At 37.6% G+C, this 26,136-nt stretch overlaps 2 long non-coding RNA genes across 4 annotated transcripts in view; one reads left to right on the plus strand and one right to left on the minus strand.

The window, feature by feature from the left end:
• LOC119621114 (uncharacterized) overlaps positions 1-26,136 on the plus strand; it is a 57,554-nt gene that overhangs the window by 26,270 nt on the left and 5,148 nt on the right. The window lies entirely within an intron of this gene.
• Positions 632-9,340, minus strand: LOC103232285 (uncharacterized). The gene is made up of 4 exons (XR_005237631.2): positions 9,134-9,340; positions 7,934-8,016; positions 7,153-7,348; positions 632-864 (listed from the first exon to the last, which is right to left on the minus strand). It is a non-coding gene; the product is annotated as an uncharacterized lncRNA (long non-coding RNA).

Here is a 26,136-nt window from a genome sequence, read left to right on the forward strand (position 1 = left end):
TGTTTTTTTCTGTGTAGATAGTTGTTAAATTGGTGTCCTTGCTGGGGGTGATGTGCAGTGATTGGTGGAGGCTTCTATTCCACCATCTTGCTCCTCTCTGGATACCCTTTAAATAAAGGAGAGATAAAGGAAGAGAAGAAGGAATGAAGGAAGAAAGGAAAGAAGGAGTCAGGGGCCCAGGTCATGGGATCATTCTACAGCTCCAGTCCGTTTACAGAAATCATTTAGCAATTCTTAGTTTATTTTATGGAATTTATTCATAATGAAATTACATATTTCAAATGAAATTCCTTATTTAGATATGATGCTTTTGTGTAACTCCTTAGTTTTAGCCAGTAACTAATAAAGTACTCAGTATTCTCTTTGACCAATTTGCAATCAATCGTTTATGCATTTCACTGAGCACTTTATAAAGATGCATGTCATAAACCAGTATGCAAGTGTTATGCTGCATTCTGGTGATAATAAACATTTGCCATCCCTTCTTAGTTAATGAAGCTGGATATTGGAAATGAAAATTTTGTTCAGGAGTCATAGAGTGAGAGAGGGGTAAAGAAAAAGTTCAAGGTATAAAGGGATAAGAAGTGATGGCATAAACGCAGAAAGAGAAGTAAAGTGTTTAGAGCATAGATAATTCATACTCATAGTGTTTTCTTAAAGTATTCTGAGTATGCTTTTAAAATGATCAGATGGCCATATAGTACACATATACGTTTTTTTTCCACAGAAGACTTAATAGTTAGATTTCAATTGCACATGTTCTATCCTATAAGGAATGTCTGACTCTTCATAATGTGAGTATCCAGTGTGTTGTTTCTCTCTTTGAATGTAGCTTGACTTTGGAACTCCTGGTGTAGAAAAACTCTGCAAATAAGTGAAAAATATCAAATGTAATTAAATGACATTTAATAAAATTTTTATTCTCATTCAGATATGCTTATATTTAGTTATTTTAGAAATCTATTTAATCACTCTCAGAAATCTGTAGTGATGTAAAACAACACATGAAAATATCTTATTTTAGTAAAATAATCTCTGGCTGATTTTAAATAACCATTAAATACTTGTAAAATAGTTCCTTCATACTGGTTTAGATATTGGGCAATCCAGTTTCCATACTAAAGTAAAAAGCAAACGTTACAGGAGAAAATTTACGTAAGAAAAGCAAATATTTATTTTTTTATCATACTATAGTACGAAGTTCCACACTCTAGTATTACACAATTATGAATGTTAGTACTGTATTAACACAAAATTAAATTTGTTGCATTTATGAAATATTCCATTTGTCTTTTTTGTATGATCATATACACACATTTTAAAATACATGACTAATTGTTTTCACAACATATGTTATCATAACATTATTTATGTCACATAACCAGAGTTTCGTCTCGGCACAGAATTGTTTTACGATAGAGGTTCATGCTAAAACTTAATTTCCCCAACATAACGTTACTTTTTGACAATTAAAAATCTCCATTCATAAATTTACTTTTCCAAGGACCATAAGGAAACATGTCCATGAACATTTAAAAATGTCATTTTAAAACAGATCTGAGAAAATATGAATACTGTAGGCCTTTATTTTAAGATTTTTTTTTTTTTTTTTTTTTTTTTTTTTACTGAATGGAAGATTTTATTTTTTTAAGTTTAATTTTAAGTTCAGGGTTATATGTGAAGGTTTGTTATATAGGTAAACTGTGTGTTACAGCGGTTTGGTGTACAGATTATTTAGTCACCCAGGTAATAAGCATAGTACCCAATTGGTGGGGGGTTTGTATCTTCTCTCTTCTCCTACTCTCCACTCTAAAGTGATCCCCAATGTCTGTTGTTCTCCTCCTTGTGTCCATGTGTTCTGATTGTTTACCTCTCACTTGAGTGAGAACATGTGGTATTTGTTTTTATATTCCTGCATTAGTTTGCTTAGGATAATGGTGAGAATTTTTTATGTTTACTGAAAAACATTATACTGGCTGTCTTCTCCATTCATACAAGAATGGTTCAAAAATTTAAAATATATATATTTGTTGTCCACCACTTTGTGGCAGGCACTGCCTCTGATTAGAGATTAGAAGGTGTTTCAGAAGGAGTTTAGGGAATTATAGTCAGAGAGATAGGCAGACCACTAGGAGAGTATTACCCTGGAAGTGTTCAGGAAGCATTAAGTATTAAATGTCTATAGAGAGATCAGATAAGGTGAAGTCTTAAAATAGGGTTTTGGATTTGATATCTAACATATTACTGGGACACTCAGTGAGAGCAACTTTAACAATGTGCTTTAACAGAATGCTGAGCTTGGTTACCATGTATCCTTGAAATAAAAGTACAGTGAGAGCTTTCTTGGGGAAAAGTTTAATTTCTTAGCAGAGACAGATAAACCTTTTCCACGCCTTTTCCTAAGGAACTTTAGGCATGCTCTTTCTTGTCTTGGGCACTATCTTTCCCTTACCAATATCCATGTCACTTCAACTTTTTGTCTTATTTTGCCTCTTCCACCTCCGATCCTGCCCCTACTTCTTGGAAATTACTACCACCTATTTGTCTTATTTTGCCTCTTACTTACTACCACTTATTTGTCTTATTTTGCCTCTTCCACCTCCAATCCTGCCCCTACTTCTTGGAAATTACTACCACTACTTTTTGACTGACTTTTTGACTGCTCTGACCCACTTCTCTTTTGAGTCTCTTATCCACCTCTTGCACCATTATTGCTTTTCTTTTGGTGGCTATAATTAAGGGTAATACTGATACACACACTGCACCACAGGTGATTGCATCACCCTTGTCATTCTCTCTCACTACCCTCTGAGCTTTTATTTTGTAGTACTTATCACAATTTTTAATTATATACATATCGACCTGTTTAATGTATGTTTCCCTCCACTGTAATATAGTTCCATAGGTCAAGACAATAACGTTTTTCATCATTGTTTAAATACCACAGGTCTTGGCACATACTAGGCACCAGTAGGTTTAACCAATTGGTTGAATGAATGAAAAGGTTACATTCCTCAATTAGTTTCATTCAGTTTTAAAAGATTATCTGTCCCAGGCTTTCTATAACCTTTAAGGGTCATCATTTTTTCCCTGTTCACCTTGTCTTCCAGGAAAAAAGCTGAGCTGTTCAATTTTAGTCCTCTTTAAAGGGTAAATTGTTGATTATGTGGACACACATTGAATGATACCTTCAATGAGGTACATTGATTGCAGAAACCCCTTCTCTGGAGCATAGGAAGAACCTGTGACTTGCTTCTGGCCAATATGGAGAAAATGATAGGGAATATCAATACAATAGTTACTCTCTTGAATACATTGTTATTTAGGACTCCATCCTAGCAGAATGGAGCTAGCCATTCTTCTGCTGGCCTTGAAGAGGTGAACTGCAATGTTGTGAGAGGGTCTATCAGAGGGCCATGTGGCAACCGCAAGTGGCCTCTAGGAACTGACAGTGGCCTTTAGATGACAGCTAGCAAGGAAAGGGGTAGGAAAGAGAATGAAGTTCTATAGTTGCAAGGAAGTGGATTCTCCCAACAAATGCATGAGCTTGGGAGAGGACCCAAACTCCAGATGACAATGCAGTCTGCCTGACACCTTAATCACAGCATTGAAAGACCCTGAGTGGAGGACCCAGATAAGCAATATTCAGATTCCTGACTCATGGTGCTATAGTTTCGATAACCGACCCCTCCAAATCTCATGTTGAGATTTGATCCCCAGTGTGGGAGGTGAGGCCTAGTGGGAAGTGTTTGGGTCATGGGAGCAGATTCCTCATGAATGATTTGGTGCCATTCTCTCAGTAGTGAGTTCTCAGTCCATTAATTCCCATGACCACTGGCTGTTAAAAAGAGCCTGTCACCTCCCTGCTCTTGCTTCCTTTCTTACCATGTGATTTATGTACATGCCAGCATCCCTTCATTTTCTGCCATTAGTGGAAACAGATTGAGGCTTTCACCAGACTCCCAGTCATCTAGCCTGCAGAATCATGAGCCAAATAAACCTCTTTTCTTAATATAACCTAGCTTTAGGTATTCCTTTATAGCAAAACAAAAACAGACCAAGACAGAAAGTTGGTACCGGGGTGGGGCATTGCTATAAAGATACCTGAAAATGTGAAAGCAGCTTGGGAACTGGCTAATGGGCAGAAGTTAGAAAAGTTTGGAGCACTCAGAAGAAGACTGTGAGATAGGTGAAAGTTTGGAACTTCCTAAAGATTGGTTGTGGTTGTGAGCAAAATGCTGATAGAAATATAGACAGTAAAAGCCATGCTGATGAGGTCTTAAATGGAAATGAGCAACTTAATGGTAACTGGAGAAAGGTCAGTGTGACACTGTAGCAAAGAACTTGGCTGCATTGTGTCCATGCCCTAGGGCTTTGTGGAAGGTTGAACTTAAGAGTGATGACCTAGGGTATCTGGTGAAAGAAATTTCTAAGCAGCAAGGCATTCAAGAATGGCATGGCTACTTTTAACAACTTACAATATTATCTGGGAGTAAAGGGATGACCTAAAGTTGAAATTTATGATTAGAAAGGAAACAGAGTGTAAAAATCTAGAAAATTTGCTGCCTGGCCATGTGATAGAGAAGAAAAGAGTGTTTTCAGGAGAGGAATCCAAGGATGTTGTGGAACTACCACTTGCTAAAGAGATTACTATGACTAATGGAAGCCAGGCACTAATAGTCAAGACTATGGGTAAAAGACCCAATCACAGGCACAGAGGCCTACGAAGACAGAATGGTTTTGGGAGCCAGGCCCAGGTTCTGCTGTCCTGTGCTGTCTCAGGATGTTCCTTCCTACATCCCCACTGCTTCGGCTCCAGCTGTGGCTCAAAGGGCCCCAGGTACTGCTCAGGCTACTGCTCCAGAGGGTGCAAGCTGTAAGCCTTGGTAGCACGCATATGGTGTTATATCCACAGGTGCTCAGAATGCAATAGGGGTTGGAGCCGCCACAAATGGTGCCTACTAGGGCAGTGCCACCACCCTCCAGACTCCAGAATTACAGAGCCCCTGGAAGTGTGCAACTGCAGCCTAGTAAAACTGTAAGCATTGGACTGTAACCCATGAGAGTAGCCACATGGGTGCACCTGGCGGAACAATGGGAGTGGGGCTTCTTGAGGTCTTCAGAGCCCACCCTGCTTACCAGTGTGCCCAGGATGCAGGACATGGAGTCAAAGTAGATTATTTTGGAGCTTTAAGATTTGATGTCTGCTCTGCTGGGTTTTGGAATTGTGTAGGGCTTTTTCTCCCTTTCTTTTGGCCAATTTCTCCCTTTGGGAATGGGAATATTTACTGAATGCCTGTACCACCATTGTGCCTTGGAGTTAAATAACTTATTTTTTTTTATTATACAGGCCCCCAGTTGTAAGTAAATTGCCTTGAGTCTCAGATAGGACTTTTAACTTTGGATTTCTGAGTTGACGCTGGAACAAGTTAAAGTTTTTGGGAACTATTGGGATAAAATTATTGTATTTTGCATGTGCGAAGGACATGATACTTGAGGGTTCAGGAGTAGAATGCTATAGTTTGGATATTTGACTCTTCCAAATCTCATGTTGAAATGTGATTCCCAGTTGTGGAGATGAAGCCTAGTGTGTCGTGGTGGATTCCTTCTGAATGACTTGGAGTCACTCTCTCAGTAGTAAGTGACTTCTTCCTCTATTAGTTCTCATGAGAGCTGATTGTTAAAAAGACCCTGGAAACCTCCTTGTATCCTCTCTTGCTATGTGATCTCTGCACATGCCAGCTCCTTTTTGCCTTCCATTGTGAGTGGAAGCAGCCTAAAGTCCTCACCAGAAATAGATGCTGGTGCCATGCTTCTTTTACAACCTGCAGAACCATGAGACAAATAAACTTTCCATTTTTATAAATTACTCAGCCCCAGGTTTTTTTATAGTAACACAAAATGGACTGAGAAGCATAGAAACTGTGAGATAATAAATATGTGTTTTTATAAGTTACCAAGTCTGATAATTTGTTATGCAGCAATAGGGAACTAATACACAGATCAAAACTGATTCTGAAGCCACCTACATTTAAGCCCGGCCAGTTTCCCCTCTATATTCTTAATATCACCCTTTCCTCTTTTCTTACTGAGGTTTTCTTTTTGAGTTTCCACATGTATTGACCCACAATGAGTTCAGTGCCATTCTCTCTTATTTAATTCTCTTAATGATTTTACATGTCCCATGAAAGTTCTTTTTTTTAGTTCTGTTTTTCATCACTTGTCCTCATAGATGATATATGTTTCCTAATATATGCTAAGTACATTAGAAAAACCTGTTTTTATTCAATCACACAGCTGACATTTTGTCTTACTGCATAATCAAAATCCTTAAAACTACTAATCTGTTTATATAAGTTTATATAAGTTTTAAATAAGTTTCCTTAATTTATCACTGTGAGGTCACTCATTAATTCACAGTGTGGTTTTTTGGGGGAATGTTATTTTGCTATGTGGTCAACCAAAGATATCCCTCTCTCAAAAGAACCACAACTTATTATGTTAACAAATACCAGTTACCCATTTTTGGTGAACTAGCTCCAATTTTCTATAATTCATTGCACTTATCAAGAAAATTCATAAAGATAACTTTCTGCTGATCATCTGTTTCACTGTTTTCTGATTGTTTTTAAACACTTCTACAAGGAAATACTTTGCATTCTATGTTATTTGTTAACATGTCTTATAGCTAGTGATCAGTAATTAGCTAGTGTTCAACATTAGCTTGAGCAATATACTATTTAATGTATTATTTAAGTGGACTAAAACACAAAATAGCAGTTGCATTGCTAAATTATGGTAATTTAATGACTTCAAAAACATTAAGACCTGTCTCGTCTCTGGGTTAACCAGTCTAATGGCATTTAATCAGTTTTCATTTGATCTGAAATCTCCTTCTAAAGATTCAAATTTAAATATAGATTATGCATACTTATATATGTCTGTTAATACATATTAAGTATTATATATACTTTACATTTGGTTCATATTTCCTAATCCCATTTTACAAAATAAAATAGTAGTGACAGTGAGTCATATAAACTAAATTTCCTGAACATTTGTCTTGAAGTTTGTCTAATTCTACCTGACATAATTTGTCTAATTCTATCATACCATTTTGCTATAGTGAGATCTTAGTATTTATTATATTACCTTTACTTGAATTATTACGTTGATAACCATATATAGAGATTGAGATGCATAATACATACAAAGAGTGGCTTCATTTGCATGATTGATAAATGCTTGTTCCCTTAATTTGCTTAGGTTTTTTGTTCCTTGAGAACCACATCAGTTATAAGATGGATAGATGTAAAGACTGTCCTCTTTGGACTCATGAATCATAAGGCTATTTTAAATGAAAAAAATAAAATAAATATTATAGGACTCTTTAAAAAGTCAATCATAAACTGTTACGTGTTATGATGAAATCGAATGTTATGACGATAATCTGTGGAAAGCAAATAAACGAAGTCTTTCGGAAGTTACGTTAGATTGACATAGCAGACATAAAATAATGGCATTCTCATAAAACTGAAAGAATGAAACAATTCTCCTTTTATTCTGTTTCTCACTCAAACTAGGGTTCTTGTTAGGGAATATTTTCTGTGGTTCTTTCTTGGAATGTCTGAGAAATTACTATGATACTTAAATAAATGAAGTACAATTTTTTAAATCTTGCAGATTAATTTTAGTACTGACATTTTTTCTTAGGAAATGTGTAAAAGAGCAATCTTCTGTTCCAATATAAATACAATTATGTAGATATTCACAGTTAGAAACATTGTTATCTCTATGTTCCGTTCCCTGAAACCCTACCTTCTACCAAAAGATAAATACATAAAACTATCTACTAAAATTATTCCCAAATAAGATTCTGCTTTCTCTCTTTTTAGTATTTACATGCTTTAACATCCCTTTTAAGATAACTTACTTGTAATTTATTCCAGAGAACCGAGGTAGTGGAGATACAGTTCTTCTGGGAAGGAACCTCTGAAGGGATGAGTTCCAGAGATTCTGCACATTGATTTTTTGAGGGAAGAGAAGAAATAGCCATGATTTTAGGGAAATTTGAAATATAATATATAATAGCTCACATTTATTCTACATTCTAATATTTAAATATCAAGATAGTTCCAGGACTAATCTTTAGAAATGACAAATAAACAAAGGTAATTGCTACAGGGAAAATGTTTATATATTATATTTACTGTATAGCAAGTCTCTTTCTATTTCTATCTTTCTGTCTATTGTTTGTCTATCTATCTGTCTGTCTATCTATCTATCTATCTATCTATCATCTTCATCGCCATCATCATTTATCTATATAGGGATATCAAATGGCCCACTGAAGAGTAAGTGCAAATTGAAGATACATTTCAGCCACCACTCTAAGCAGTAAGTGACCTTTCCATCCAAAAGGGTTAAATTTAAATCCCCCTTCCCATTGTCATAGTTTGAAAAACACATATCTCCAGAGGAAACACAAAAGACAAAAATAACTCAGGCAGCAAATACTTAGGTTGAATACAGAGACCTGCAATGTCAAACAGCCACGACATATTCTAAAGGGTTTTGGAGGGAAGCTAATCCATAGAAATCAACTGATAAAGACTTGGTACTTAAAGACCATACTCTGAGTAAGTACATAAGTAAAGACTAAATTGCAGGAATATGAGCATTGAAGCAAAAATTTGGCTTTAAAACAGACATGAGGCATATAATATTGGATCAAAACAAGATCTACACAGAACCTATTCTTGTAGCCACACCAGTTGAGAGTATGTACATATACAATATGTATTGTATGTATGTCTATGCATATACATATTATGACATGATCATTTTGATTGAATGATTTTGAAATCAAATGTATTTTTGCTAGCCACTTTGATAGTTATTTTTACATGAGGAAGTTTGATGCAGTCTATAAAATAATTCATTGCCCTTTGTTTTAAAAAGATTAAATAGTTTGTGAAATATATACCATGAACTACTCCTAAGTTTCATCTAATGCCCACAACCACCTTTGAGGGGTAGAGATTCTTAGATTGGTAATAATATCGAGGGTAAGATAGAGGTTAAATATCATATGAAAAGACAAACTGATAGAAACAGGAAAAATAAGACACACCCAGTATTCGTCCTCTGTTGTTTAGATACTCTTTTTTGGTCTTTCATCTCTCCTTCTCTGCCTCTTTTCTGCAATCTTCTTTATAATAAGACAGAAAACCACGATAAAACAAAGAAAGAAAACCATGATTTTTGAAGTGTGAGTTCAACGAAGACTGGCAAGAAAGCTTCACTTGTGCCTATGGCCAGTCGCTCTGACCTTTGCTTCGTGCTGTCATAGTGGGCAGAATCAAGGGTTCCAGACCATTCCATGTTCTTAAAGGGGCCACCTTTCCTTCCAGGGTGGGCTTAATTTCATTGGTCTAGGCTTCTTTCTCTTATCAGGCAAGAAAGAGTAGTATATCTGATGGGATGAAAAGAGGCCTATATAAAATTTGGATTTGGGGGCCCTAAACACAGATTCTTTAACTTTGGCAGTGTGGATGTGTTAGGGAGGATTCCTTTGGAAGCAGTAAGGGTCTCTAGATGTAGAGGGATGCCTGTGTGCCTCTTTTTTTTTTTTTTTTTTACCGGTTTGGACCAAATTTAAACTTATTAATTCAAACCCAGTCCTCGATCCAACTAGGCAGATATAGAAAATTGTTTGAAGCAAAACTTAAAGAGTAGAAAATTATGAAGTAGATAGCAGGGCCAAAGAGTAACAGCAATGATGAGATTATTTTTGAGATCAGGTCTCAGAAATAGTGGTGGTAGTAGTGGCTGTAAGAGTGTGGCACTCCACTCATATGTGCACATGAGGGTTCAGAAAAAAACAGCAGCTGGTTAGTGAAGGCAGGTTTCTCTGAAAGTAGTGACCATATCAAACTCTGGAAGTAGGGTGACATATAATTTCTTGTCCAAACCAGAACACTTATGAGAGTGGCAGTGACAGCTGTTAAGGTTTACTTTAAAATAACAGGCAGAAGTGTGTAGAGGGAAATTTATAGCACTAAATGCCCTCAAGAGAAAGCAGGAAAGATCTAAAATTGACACCCTAACATCACAATTAAAAGAACTAGAGAAGCAAGAGCAAACACATTCAAAAGCTAGCAGAAGGCAAGAAATAACTAAAATCAGTGCAGAACTGAAAGAGATAGAGACACAAAAAAAATCTTCAAAAAATCAATGAATCTAGAAGCTGGTTTTTTGAAAAGACTGACAAAATTTATAGACCACTAGCAAGACTAATAAAGAACAAAACAGAGAAGAATCAAATAGACATAATAAAAAAAATGATAAAGAGGATATCATCACCGATCCCACAGAAATATAAACTACCATCAGAGAATACTATAAACACCTCTACACAAATAAACTAGAAAATCTAGAAGAAATGGATAAATTCCTGGACACAGACACCCTCCCAAAACTAAACCAGGAAGAAGTTGAATGTCTGAATAGACCAATAACAGGCTCTGAAATTGTGGCAATAATTAATAGCCTACCAACCAAAAAAAATCCAGGACCAGATCCAGATGGATTCACAGCTGAATTCTACCAGAGGTACAAAGAAGAGCTGGTAACATTCCTTCTGAAATTATTCCAGTCAATAGAAAAAGAGGGAATCCTCCCTAACTCATTTTATGAGGCCAGCATCATCCTGATACCAAAGCCTGGCAGAGACAACAAAAACAGAGAATTTTAGACCAATATCCCTGATGAACATCGATGTGAAAATCCTCAATAAAATACTGGCAAACCAAATCCAGCAGCACATCAAAAAGCTTATCCACCATGATCAAGTCAGCTTCATCCCTGGGATGCAAGGCTGGTTCAACATATGCAAATCAGTAAATGAAATCCATCACATAAACAGAACCAACGATAAAAACCACATGATTTATCTCAATAGATAAAGAAAAGGCCTTTGAAAAAATTCAACAGCCCTTCATGCTAAAAACTCTCAGTAAACTAGTTACTGATGGGATGTATCTCAAAATAATAAGAGGCATTTATGATAAACCCACAGCCAATATCATACTGAATGGGCAAAAACTGGAAGCATTCCCTTTGCAAACCGGCACAAGACAGGGATGCCCTCTCTCACTACTCCTATTCAACATAGTGTTGGAAGTTCTGGCCAGGGCAATCAGGCAAGAGAAAGAAATAAAGGTATTCAATTAGGAAATGAGGAAGTCAAATTGTCCCTGTTCTCAGATGACATGATTGTATATTTAGAAAACCCCATCATCTCAGCCCAAAATCTCCTTAAGCCGATAAGCAACTTCAGCGAAGTCTCAGGATACAAAATAAATGTGCAAAAATCACAAGCATTCCTATACACAAATAACAGACAAACAGCCAAACCATGAGTGAACTCCCATTCACAATTGCTACAAAGAGAATAAAATACCTAGGAATCCAACTTACAAGGGATGTGAAGGACCTCTTCAAGGAGAACTACAAACCGCTGCTCAAGGAAATAAAAGAAGACACAAACAAATGGAAGAATATTCCATGCTCATGGATAGCAAGAATCAATATCGTGAAAATGGCCATACTGCCCGAGGTAATTTATAGATTCAATGCCATCCCCATTAAGCTACCAATGACTTTCTTCATAGAATTGGATAAAGCTACTTTAAAGTTCATATGGAACCAAAAAAGAGCCTGCATTGCCAAGACAGTCGTAAGCCAAAAGAACAAACCTGGAGGCATCACGCTACCTGACTTCAAACTATACTAAAAGGCTGCAGTAACCAAAACAACGTGGTACTGGTACCAAAATGTAGATATAGACCAATGGAACAGAACAGAGACCTCAGAAATAACACCACATATCTGCAACCATCTGTTCTTTGACAAACCTGACAAAAACAAGAAATGGGGAAAGGATTCCCTTTTTAATAAATGGTACTGGGAAAACTGGCTAGCCATATGTGGAAAACTGAAACTGGATCCCTTCCTTACATCTTATACAAAAATTAATTCAAGATGGATTAAAGACTTAAATGTTAGACCTAAAACCATAAAAACCCTAGAGGAAAACTTAGACAATACCATTCAGGCCATAGGCATGGGCAAGGACTTCATGACTAAAACACCAAAAGCAATGGCAACAAAAGCCAGAATTGACAAATGGGATCTAATTAAACTAAAGAGCTTCTGCACAGCAAAAGAAACTACCATCAGAGTGAACAGGCAACCTACAGAATGGGAAAAAATTTTTACAATCTACCCATCCGACAGAGGGCTAATATCAAGAATCTACAAAGAACTCAAACAAATTTACAAGAAAAAAACAACCCCTTCAAAAAGTGGGCAAAGGATATAAACAGACACTTCTCAAAAGAAGACGTCTATGCAGCCAACAGACACATGAAAAGATGCTCATCATCACTGGTCATCAGAGAAATGCAAATCAAAACCGCAATGAGATACCATCTCACGCCAGTTAGAATGGCAATCATTAAAAAGTCAGGAAACAACATATGCTGGACAGGATGTGAAGAAATAGGAATGCTTTTACATTGTTGGTGGGAGTGTAAATTAGTTCAACCATTGTGGAAGACAGTGTGGCGATTCCTCAAGGATCTAAAATAGAATTACCGTTTGGCCCAGCAATCCTATTACTGGGTATATACCCAAAGGATTATAAATCATGCTACTATGAAGACATGCACACATATGTTTATTGCAGCACTATTCACAATAGCAAAGACTTGGAACCAACCCAAATGTCCATCAGTGATAGACTGGATTAAGAAAATATGGCACATATACACCATGGAATACTATACAGTCATAAAAAAGGATGAGTTCATGTCGTTTGTAGCGAAATGGATGCAGCTGGAAACCATTTTTCTGAGCAGACTATCACAAGGACAGAAAACCAAACACCGCATGTTCTCACTCATAGGTGGGAATTGATCAATGAGATCACTTGGACACAGGGTGGGGAACATCACACACCGGGGCCTGTTGGGGGTGGGAGGCTGGGGCAGTGATAGCATTAGGAGAAACACCTAATGTAAATGATGAGTTGATGGGTGCCGCAAACCAACATGGCACATGTATACCTATGTATCAAACCTACACGTTGTGCACATGTACCCTAGAACTTAAAGTATAATTTAAAAAAATAATAATAACAGGCAGATACTGGGAGTGTCCTGGTCACCCTACCTTGAAGTCACAATTGGCGGACCCAAAGCTGAGCCTCCCCGTGTTCTCCAGAAACATAGTCAATGTGGCTTCCACTTTCTTCATCAATAGAAATTTAACTTCCATGTCTTATTTCAAAAACCTTTGACACACCCTTTTGGTTATTTTATAGTATAGGTACAATCAGGGATTCCATTTTTCCACAGCCACAGTGAGGGGGATGCTATGAGAATCTGGGGCAGATGTGTCCAATGCACCATTAAGCCATGGTTCAGCTTGCAAATTTCAAAGTATAAATATGAAGTAATGTGGGGGGGGGCTCATTAAGACATAAGTGTAGGAAAGTGAGCAGATTTCCCATTTAAATTTATGATCAAATTGCAAAACATAATCTGCAGGCTGGGGAAAGTAACTAAATGAAGAGAAGTTTGTGGGACTCACTGATGACATTCCAAAGATCAAAAATATTGTGCACAGAAAGATATGAAGGTACATCTAATCTATGTGGAACAGCCTGAGTAGGAGCCCTGTGTATTTGAAGTAACAGACAAAGGAGTTGCACTGTTCATTCTCCTCCCTAATGCCAATGACATTTTTCCAGTTGTTACAGAATAAAGACTCTATCTAGGGAAGCAATGCTCAGAACGAGGAGTACACTGAGCAATGGAAGGCTAGATCTGGGCTTCTCAGATGAATTGAAGGCTTTAAAATTTCTGATAAAGAATGTCCTGAAGTTCAACATCACTGCTCAGCCTATCCTACAATTCCCTAACAATTTTTCTACTCTCTGAGACAAATATTTCACTATATTCTCTCTCTTCAAACTTCCAACTTCTCCATGTTGTTTATTCCCAGATAACCTCACTTCTTATTTCACAAATAATATAAAAACAATCAGAAGAGAACTATTTCATCTTCTCACCACCAAATTTACCAACCTATCTGCATCTGTATTAATACACTCTGCTGTGAATAAACTTTCTCTGCTTGTATAAAAGACAAACCCTTCCAAATGTTCTCAGGATTCCTCTTCTTCTTGCCTCCCCAGGGACTTTACTCATGCAATAATTTTCATTTTGTCCTATATTAACACTTTCTTCTTTTCTATTGGATCATTTCTATTAACATATAGATGTGAATTCCATAAAAACCATTAATTCCACATTTTCTCTTAGCCACTGCCTCATTTTTCTGCTGCCTATCATTATAAAACATCTCAAAAAAAAGTTGCCTACCCTAATTTTCAACACTCCTTCACCAGTCTTTCACTTTTCAATTTATTTCAGGCTTGCTTCTGTTCCCACCTCTTTGCTGAAAGTGCTTTTGTCAAGGTTATCAACCACCTCCATGTTGCCGAATCTAATAGTAATTGCTCTGTCCTCCTTTGATTTGATCTCTCAGTAGCACTTAATACAGTAGACCTTTCTGTATTTCTTGAAATACTTGCTTCTTTCTCTTTTCTGGTATGCCACCACATTCTCTGGGTTTTTCTCTTATTGCTATTTCTGATTTACCCTAATTCCTCTCACCAACCCAGCTACTCTTTCACTACCTGATCTCTAAATGTTGAAGCATCTAAGGGCTTGTTACTAAGCTCTTTTTTCCTCTGAATCTATACTCTGGCCGTAAGTCCATTAACATGACTTTAAATAGCACCCATATCCTGATAACAAATTTATATTTTTCAGCCCATGCTTGTCTCCTGAGATCTGTATTCACATATCCAATTGTCTATTCACTATTTCCACTTGGATGTCTGATAGGCAGCTCCAGTTAAACATGTCAAAACCAAAATTTTGTATCCTTTCTCTCCAACAGCCCCAAACCTGCTCCACCTCTCAAGTTCCTTACCCATCCAGTTACTCAAACCAAAATATTTATGGTCATGCTTGATATCTCTCATTCCTTCATGCCCCATGTTCAACCAATCAGCAAGTTTTGTTTGTTCTATTTATAAAATAGACCTTGAAGCCCACTTCTCTCTATCTCCATCATCACCACTCTAGTTCAAGACATCATTTCTTTCTTAGACTTATATCAGATTCTGGACTCTTCCTGCTTATAGTCATGGCTCCCTCCAAACCATTCTCTGTACAACATTTAGAATTATTGCCATAGAGGCAGTCCTCCTGTATGACTTGACAACAAAACCAAATATCTTACTGTATCCTACAAAGCCCAGCATGACACATCTACCTTATCAACATTTCAGCCATGTTGAATTTCTTTCTTTGAAAACATCAAGTCTATTTTTGGAAGAATTTTTGTACTAGTTCTTCTCTCTGCTTAGAAAGTTGTTTCCCTTTTTATATGGAAAGGTTTTTCTCAGCCTTTAGTCTCAATTCAAATATCGGGTCTCTTCAAAGTCTTCCCTAGCTTTTCCATTTAATGTTGCCCACTCCCAAGTCACTGTTACATCACCCTGTTTTATTTTTATTTATAGAATTTATCACAATCTGAAATTATTTTATTTACTTGCTTATTTGTTTATTGTCTGCCTTCTTTCCCTTCGTCAATGTGAATACTATGAGGACAAGACTCAATATTGAGATACCACTGTTTCACCAATGTATAGAATAATTTTAGGCATATAGTAGGCATTCAGTAAATTTTGTTGAATGAATCAATGAATGATATCTACTGAACAGTGATGAGTGCATTTTTATGCTAAAGACCAAAAAGAATAACATTGGTTCCTTCTCCTATCGAGTCTGTAATCTCAATGCTGTGACCCTATAATGGTCTCCTGAAATATCCAAGATAATGCCAAGCACAGATGAGGAGTAATCTGAGCAATAAATAAGGCAAAGTGAGCTCTCAATCAGAACCAGTTTACTATCCAGGATCCTTTAATTTTCCATCCTTCTGGCTAACTGCCTTTTGTTATCTTTGTGCCCTCATAAGAAAAATAAGAACAAGAAATACAATTTGTTACTCAAACTAATCAATTTGGCTTCTATTATCAGCTTTAGTCCAAAGTTGGTAGAAGAAAATGTTCTAAAAGGAAATTGGATTATTTTTTTTTGTTTGAAGATTTAATACATACATATTTCCTTTAGTCTCACTTCTTGATCAGAACTAAAGATAATTAAGCATTGGGTATTTAAGATCTGGTGAATGAATATTCACAGGGGATAAGTGAGTCAAGGAAATAAAGGAATGTCAAAGAGGTAATTAGTCTTCAACCCCCACTCTAGGATTACTCCAACCATTTGAAAGGAATTGTTTCTTTTCCTGTCTTTGCTCCAAATAATAGCCTTATCCAAAACCATAGTGACTCACAGAACCCTTTGAGCTCTTGTGGATCAGCTGTGAAGTGAATTTTAACTTTCTCAATGTTCTTTAATGCATGCCAGATAGGCTTGTGAAACGAAAAGAAAAGTTTCACACCCAGGATTGAACAAAAAAGTCATAAATGTATAGCAAGTATATATAAATGGGAGGAGTGGCCAAGATGGCTGACTAGAAGCAGCTAGTGTGCGTGGCTGTCATGGAGAGGAACAGAAGCAGTGATAAATATAACACCTTCAACTGAAACATCCAGGTACTCACATTGGGATTAATCAAGGAAACAACTTGATGCACAGAGAATGAAGAAAAGCAAGACAGCACAACAACCCACCTGGGAGCAACGGGGAGCCAGGGGATCCTCCCCAACTGAGGGAAGTGGTAAGTGAATGAATGACCCTGGGAAACTACACTTCTCCCACAGATCTTTGCAACCGTTAAGTCAGGAGATCTCCTTGTGAACCCACTCAGCCAGAGCCTTCAGTCTTTAGTCTGACAGATAGAGCTACATGGAGTCCTGGCAGAGCAACTGCTCAGGCATGCCTGGAGGCCTTGAAGACAAATACTCAGGCTTTCCAGCAAAAGTAGCTGCAGCTTTGCAAAGTGAAAAGTTACACTCCTGTACTTACTCCTAGGAAAAAGACTGAATCCATGGGGTTGAGCAGCAACAGCCCACAAGCCCCGCTTCCACGGCACTACACAAGACCCACTGGCTTGAAATTCCAGCCGGCTACCAGTGGCGGCATTGCACCTCACTAAGAAGGAGCTCCAGGGTAAAGGGGTGGGCCGCCATCTTTGCTGTTCAGGTACCTTAGCCATTCCAGCCTTCAGGCTTTGGAGAGTCTGAGCTGACTCGGGACAAAAGGGATCCTCCAGCACAGCACAACTACTCTACCAAAATGTGGTCAGACTGCTGCTTTAAGCAAGTACCTGGTCCTGATCCACCTCACTGGGCAGGATCTCCCACCTGTGGTCTCCGGCCTTCCCCAGCAGAGCTCTCCACCTGACAGAGATCTGAATTCTCCCTGGGATGGTACTCCCAGAGAGAGGGATGGGATGCCATCTTTGCTGTTTGGATGACTTAGCCATTCCAGCCTTTGGCCTTCACAGCTCTTTGCTCTTTGAGTGACTTCGCTATTCCAGCCTTTGGCCTTCAAAGTGTGTGAGGTGACAGGGGGCTGAAGTGGACCCCTAGCACAGCAAGGCTGCTCTACCAAAATGTAGCCAGACTGCTTTTTTAAGTGGGTCCCTTTCCCATTCCTCCTCACTGGGTGGGACCTCTCAACTGGGGTCTCCAGCCACTTCCTGCAGGTGCTTTTGGTCCAGCAACAGATCTGTGTCTCCCTGGGACAAAGCTCCCACAGGGAAGGACAGGCTGCCATCTTTGCTATTTTGCAGGCTTCACTGGTGACCACCTCCAGGTTCTGGAAAATCCAAGGTGACTAGGGACTGGAACAGGCCCCAAGCATACCGCAGCAGCACTATGGAAAAGTGGCCAGACTGTTACGTGGGTGCCCATTCCCATATCTCCTCACTGGGCAGGTCCTCCAGTCCTGGGCCTCCAGCCACCCCCCGCCAAAGCTACTAAGCCAGTACCAAATCAGTAACTCTCTGGACAGAGGCCCCAGGGGCAACTGACAGCCACTTGGCCACTACCTCTACAGTGGAACTGCCCTTGTCACCCTTGGACTAATGAAGGAGCAAAGACCCTAAGTGCCTTATCCACCCCTCCAACAAGCTGAAGTTGACCCAAGGAGAGGAGGCCAGTCCATCTCCCATAGGCCCCACACACCCTCCATGGCTCATCACCAGAAAGAGAATGCCTGACTTTGGCCCATAGCACAAACCCTCCATCTTGGGCTGACTGCACTGAGTGATTGCTGACCTGCATCGCTATGGATTGAAACCTCTAGGAATCAAGCGAAGGACCCTTGGCCACACCCCTACTAGGATTTCTTTCTCTGCTGCCTCTAAGCTGGGAAAAGAACATAAACACTGAGACTGCCCCAGAGCTGCAGTGCCCAGCATTGGAGTGCCAAGTCACAAACTACAGCCAGCACTCAAGAGGGCTTAGGGAGAGGAACCCACACTTTCAGAGCACTGAGAGGGAACAGAGCTTCAACTCTGAGGAAACATAGGGGAGCCACATAACCAAGCAAAAGCCTACCAAAGACATAAAGACAGAAATACCATTCAAAGACACAAAGGCCAATTGCAACAAAAGCAAAAATTGGCAAATGGGATATAATTAAACTTTGAAGCTTCTGCACACTATCAACAGAGTAAACAGCCTACAGAATGGTAGAAAATATTTGCAAACTATCTGTCTGACAAAGGTCTAATGTCCAGCATCTATAGGAAACTTAAGAGAGATACCATCTCACACCAGTCAGAATAGCTATTATTAAAAAGTCAAAAAATAACAGATGCTGGTGAGGTTGTGGAGAAAAGGGAACCCTTATACACTGTGGTAGGAGTGTAAATTAGTTCAACCATTGTGGAAAGTAGTGTGGCGATTCCCCAAAGAGGTAAAAACAGAAGTACCATTCAACCCATCAATGCGATTACCAGGTGTATAGCCAGAGGAATGTAAAGCATTCTACCATAAAGACATACGTACACAAATGTTCATTGCAGCACTATTCACAATAGCAAAGACATGAAATCAACCTAAATGCCCATCAATGACAGACTACATAAAGAAAATGTGGTACATATACACCATGCAATATTATACAGCCATAAAAGAATGAGGTCATTTCTTTTGTGGAACATGGATGGACCTGGAGGCTATCATCCTTAGCAAACTTAACACAAGAACAGAAAACCAAATGCTGCATGCTCTCTCTTATAAGTGGGAGTTCAATGATAAAAATTTATGAACACAAAGAAGGAAGCAGTAGACACTGGAATCTACTTGGAAGGAAGGGTGGAAGGAGGGAGAGGAGCAGAAAAGATAACTATTGGGTACAGAGTTTAATACATGGGTGATGTAATAATATGTACAACTAAGTCCTGTGACACGTTTATCTATGTAACAAACCTTCACATGTACCCCTAAACCTAAAATTAAAATCCAAAAAAGAAAGTATATATAAATGGAGTTTAAAAAAACTCATTGAAAGCATAACTTACAATAGATCAGGGTATACAATGGCACACGATACAATCTTAAAAATAGGCCTTAAAAGCCAGCAAAATGAGCCAGAATCTCTATTAAAATTATTGCTGATTAACAGTCCCGTATCCTATGTTTAAATTCTCTATTGCACAGAAATGTAATGAAATTAAGTATTTTAAATCTCTAAGTGAAACATTTCCCTACTTCTGATCTAAGTCACCCCCACACACATGCATGAGTGCACACACACATGCACAAAGGCACACACGAATATACATTTATATGAATGTGCTGGAAGCTGCATTAAAATTCAGTCACCTTCCTTGAGCTCTATTTAACACCATTAAATAGTACCCTGAGGTACTGTAGACAAGAAAGAGTGAATGCATCTGCTAAAGGTGCACGTTTTACAACTACAGAGTAATTTAAATCCTGAGAGAATCTGACACATGTTCCTCACAGATTTCTTCATTGGCACTACACCTAATAGAGACCATATGTTTTAAGTTTTTATAGGGACAGCACTGATTTTATGTAACATTTTTTTCAATAAATGTTAATTATATAATATTATATATAATAAATTGCTAACGGTATTACCTAAATATGTTATGCCTGTGTAAAACTTTTAATGTAAATCAATGGATTTTAAAAAAACTTTTTATACCATACGTCCTCATTTTTAGATCAGAAAATATAATTACTCTAGATGTATCACCTCTCATTTTAAAGAAATTTCTTTGTGAATTAGTGATGAGTAAGTGAACACAAAATTTAGTGGAATAAGACTGAGGATTATGGTCAAGTTTCTAGTATCTGTCCCTTTATTTTAAATCCGTGTGCTCTCCTTGGGTTATCACGTATACTGACAGGGTTTCAGTACCAGCTCTACATTTTTGAACCTATTGGAGCCTTAGGTTCCTTAGTTTTTAATTGGAACTAATAATAACAATGTCTGCCTCATAGTTTTCTGTTACAAATGCTAAATGAGATAATATGTATGCAGTGCTCAGTCCAGTGATTGGCAAGGTATATCTACTTATTGTTTGTCTTAAAGAAAATCTTCAATAAAGGATGTAACTTCTTCAATTATTCATGTCATTTTTTATTGAACACTTTCTATGTGTTAAGAATCTGGACACAGAGATACACAAGACATAGATGTTATAGTTCGGGGGGAAGGGAAGACAGACAAGTCAATAGTCTTTGTCTCTAAAGAATGATGAGAGAATTTTTTCATGTGTCTGTTGGCTGTATGAATATCTTCTTTTGAGAAATGTCTGTTCATATCCTTTGCCCACTTTTTGATGGGGTTGTTTGTTTTTTTCTTGTAAATTTGTTTGAGTTCTTTGTAGGTTCTGGATATTAGCCCTTTGTCAGATGAGTAGATTGCAAAAATTTTCTCCCATTCTGTAGGTTGCCTGTTCACTCTGATGGTAGTTTCTTTTGCTGTGCAGAAGCTCTTTAGTTTAATGAGATCCCGTTTGTCAATTTTGGCTTTTGCTGCCGTTGCTTTTGGTGTTTTAGACATGAAGTCCTTGCCCATGCCTATGTCCTGAATGGTACTACCTAGGTTTTCCTCTAGGGTTTTTTATGGTATTAGGTCTAACATTTAAGTCTCTAATCCATCTTGAATTAATTTTCGTATAAGGAGTAAGGAAAGGATCCAGTTTCAGCTTTCTACTTATGGCTAGCCAATTTTCCCAGCACCCTTTATTAAATAGGGAATCCTTTCCCCATTTCTTGTTTCTCTCAGGTTTGTCAAAGATCAGATGGCTGTAGATGTGTGGTATTATTTCTGAGGACTCTGTTCTGTTCCATTGGTCTATATCTCTGTTTTGGTACCAGTACCATGCTGTTTTGGTTACTGTAGCCTTGAGGTATAGTTTGAAGTCAGGTAGCGTGATGCCTCCAGCTTTGTTCTTTTGACTTAGGATTGTCTTGGAGATGTGGGCTCTTTTTTGGTTCCATATGAACTTTAAAGCAATTTTTTCCAATTCTGTGAAGAAACTCATTGGTAGCTTGATGGGGATGGCATTGAATCTACAATGGCCATCAGAGAAATGCAAATCAAAACCAAAATGAGATACCATCTCACACCAGTTAGAATGGCGATCATTAAAAAGTCAGGAAACAACGGGTGCTGGAGAGGATATGGAGAAATAGGAACACTTTTACACTGTTGGTGGGATTGTAAACTAGTTCAACCATTATGGAAAACAGTATGGCGATTCCTCAAGGATCTAGAACTAGATGTACCATATGACCCAGCCATCCCATTACTGGGTATATACCCAAAGGAATATAAATCATGCTGCTATAAAGACACATGCACACGTATGTTTATTGCAGCACTATTCACAATAGCAAAGACTTGGAATCAACCCAAATGTCCATCAGTGACAGACTGGATTAAGAAAATGTGGCACATATACACCATGGAATACCATGCAGCCATAAAAAAGGATGAGTTTGTGTCCTTTGTAGGGACATGGATGCAGCTGGAAACCATCATTCTTAGCAAACTATCGTAAGAACAGAAAACCAAACACTGCATGTTCTCACTCATAGGTGGGAACTGAACAATGAGATCACTTGGACTCGGGATGGGGAACATCACACATCGGGGCCTATCATGGGGAGGGGGGAGGGGGGAGGGATTGCATTGGGAGTTATACCTGATGTAAATGAAGAGTTGATCGGTGCTGATAAGTTGATGGGTGCAGCACAGCAACATGGCACAAGTATACATATGTAACAAACCTGCACGTTATGCACATGTACCCTAGAACTTAAAGTATAAAAAAAAAAAAAAAAAAAGAATGATGAGAGGAACAAGTGAGAGAACACATGTGAATTACTTTTAAAATGAGTTTTAAAAGTGAGGGATTTCTGCTCATTTATACTTATTCATTTTTAATTTTTAATTTCTGTAGGTACAGAGTAGGTGTATATATTTATGGAGTAAGTGATATATTTTGATATAGGCATACAACGTGTAATAATCACATCAGGGTAAATAGGGTATCCATCACCTCAAGCATTTATCCTTTCTTTGTGTAAGGAACATTCAAGTTATAATCTTTTAATTATTTTAAAATCTACAATAAATTATTGTTGACTGTAGTCACCTGGTTGTGCTATCAAATATTCGATCTTATTCATTATGTCTAACTAAATTGTACACCCATTAATCATTTCCAATCCCCCAACCACTACCTTTTACAGCCTCTGACAACGTTATTCTACACCCTATCTCCATGAGTTCAAGCGTTTTGATTTTTAGCTCTCACGAATGAATGAGAACATGTGAAGTTTGTCTTTCTGTGCCTGGTTTATTTCACTTAACATAATGATATCGAGTTCCACCCATGTTGTTGCAAATGACAGGATCTCATTCTTTTTATGGCTAAGTCGTACTTCACTGTGTATAGGTACGACACTTGCTTTCTCCATTCGTCTGTTGACAGATACTTATGTTACTTCCAAATCTTGGCTATTGTAAACACTGTTACAATAAACATGGGAATGCAGATATCCCTTCCATATACTGCTTTTCTTTCTTTGGGGTATATACCCAGCAGTGGGATTGGATCATATGGTAGCTCTACTTTTAGTTTTTTGAGGAGCCTCCAAACCGTTCTCCGTAGTGATACACTAATTTACATACCCACCAACAGTGTATGAGGGTTCCCTTTTCTCCACATCCTTGCTAGCAAACTTAATATGTTCTTACTAATTTGTGGGACCTGAAAATCAAAAGAATTGAACTCATGGAGGCAGAGAGCAGAGGAATGGTTACCAGACACTGCTAAGGATAGTGGGGGGAGGGTGGGGAGGTGGGGATGGTTAATGGGTACAAAAATATGGAAAGAATGAATAAGCCTGTAATCCCAGCACTTTGGGAGGCTGAGGCGGGCTGATCACGAGGTCAGAAGATCGAGACCATCCTGGCCAACATGGTGAAACCCCATCTCTACTAAAAATTACAAAAAAATTATATGGGCATAGTGGTGCGTGCCTGTAGTCCTAGCTACTCAGAGGCTGAGGCAGGAGAATCGCTCGAAACAGGGAGGTGGAGGTTGCAGTGAACCGAGATCGTGTCACTATGCTCCAGCCTGGTGACAGAGCAAGACTCCATCTCAAAAAAAAAAAAAAAAAAAATCATAAGATCTAGTATTTGATAGGACAACAGGGTGATTATAATCAGTAATAATTTAATTGTACATTTTAAAATAACTAAAAGAATATTATTGAATTGTTTGTAACACAAAGGATACATGCTTGAGGGGATGGATACCCCATTTTTACATGATGTGATTATTACATATTCCATGCCTGTATCAAAACATTTGATGCCCCATACCTATTATGTACCCACAAAAATTAAAATAAAAAAAATTTTTAAAGGTTCTCAGCATCATTGACCATCAGAGAAATGCATATCATAACTACAATGTTACAGCATCTCACTTGAGTTAAAATGACTTTTATTCAAAAGACAGGCAAATGCTGGCGAAGACATGGAGAAAAGGGAACCCTCTATGCTGTTAGTGGGAATGTAAATTAGTACAACCACTATGGAGAACAGTTTGGAAGTTCCTCAAAAAACTAAAAATAGAAGTACTATAGGATCCAGTCATCCTGCTAGCTATATACCCAAAAGTAAGGAAATCAAGATATCCAAGAGTTGTCTGCATTCTCAAGTCTATTGCAGCAATATTCACAATAGCCAAGATTTGGAAGCAGCCTAAATGTCCATCAACAGAATAGAGAAAGAAAATGTAGTACATATGCACAATGGAATACTATTTAGCGATTAAAAAGAATGACATTCAGTTATGCACAACAACACAGATGGAACCGGAGGACATTATGTTAAGTAAAATAAGCCAGGCACAAAAAGTCAGATTTTACATGTTTTCACTTATTTGTGGGAACTAAAAATTAAAACACTTGAACTCATGGTAATATAAAGTAGAGTGATGGCTGCCAGAGGCTGAGAAGAATAGTGGCAGGGCAAGGGGTGGGGATTTTTAATGGGTTCAAAAATATAATTAGATAGAACGAATAAGATCTAGTATTTGGTAGCATAACAGAGTGACTACAGCCAACAATCATTTATTGTGCTTTTAAAAATAACTAAAAGGGTGTTAATAACTAAAAGGATGTTTTGTAACACAAAGAAAAGATAAATTATTGAAGTGATGTATACCCCACTTACATTGATGTGATTATTATGCATTGCATGCCTGTATTAAAATAACTCATATACTCCATACATATATACACCCACTATGTACCCAGAAAAATTAAAAATTAAGATAAAAAAATTAAAATGAGAGAAATGTCTATTCGTATACTTTGACAAATATTTAATTGGGTTATTTGTCCTTTTACTTTTGAGTTGTAGGAGCTCTTCAATATATTCTCGATGCAAGTCCTTTAGCAGACATATGACTTACTAACATTTTCTCTCACTCTCTTACTGTCTTTTTACTTGCTTGGTGATGTCCTTTGAACACAAAATTTTAAAGTTTGATCATTTCCAGTCTACTGATTTTTTTCTTTTATCAGTTATGCCTTTGGTGTCTTATCTAAGAAACCATTGCTTATCCCAAGGTCACAAAGATTTGCACTTGCTTTCTTCTAAGAGTTGTATAGTTTTAGCTCCCTACATTTAGGTTTTTGATCTGTTTTTAGTTAATTTTATATATCGTGTGAAGTAGATGTCCAGTTTCATTATTTTGTATATGGATATCCAGTTGTCCCAGGATGATTTTCTTGAGAAGACAAATCTTGCTGTCATTGGATTTTATTGGCACCCTTGTAAAAAAATCACTTGACAATAAATGTGAGGGTTTATTTTTGAACTCTCAGTTCTACTCCATTGATCAATATGTCTATTCTTATATCAGCACCTCACTGTCTTTTTTTGAAATCAGCCTACCTCATGCTTTGAAGTGCTTCACTGTCTTGATTACATCCTTTGTAGTGATGTATGCATCCTCCATTTTTGTTCCTCTTTTTCAAAATTGTTTTGGCTGTTCTGGCACTCTGGTATTTGCATATGAATTTTAGAGTCACAGTGTACTGCAAAAAAATGCAGTTGGGATTTTCATAGGGCTTGCATATTGTATCTGTATGTCAATTTGGGTAGTATTGTCATCTTAACAATATTAAGTCTTTTAATCCATAAACACAGGATGTCTTTTCATTTATTACGGTCTTCTTTACTTTATTTCGACAATTTTATTTGACTTTATTTCTTCCTTAATTTATTTCAATGTTTTGTAGTTTGTAGCTTGTACTTTTTTGTTAAATTTATTTCTAAGTAGTTAATTCATTTTGATACCATTGTAAATGAATCTATTTTTAAATTTCATTTTAGGATTCTTCATTGTTAGTGTATAGAACTAATTTTTTTTTTATCTTGATCTTGTATCCTGCTCAATTTCAACCACAGGCTCAGTATAAACTGAGGTTACATTCAACTCCATGGCTGGTGTGGA

Source organism: Chlorocebus sabaeus, chromosome X (genome assembly GCF_047675955.1).
Source record: "Chlorocebus sabaeus isolate Y175 chromosome X, mChlSab1.0.hap1, whole genome shotgun sequence".
NCBI classification, from domain to species: Eukaryota; Metazoa; Chordata; class Mammalia; order Primates; family Cercopithecidae; genus Chlorocebus; species Chlorocebus sabaeus.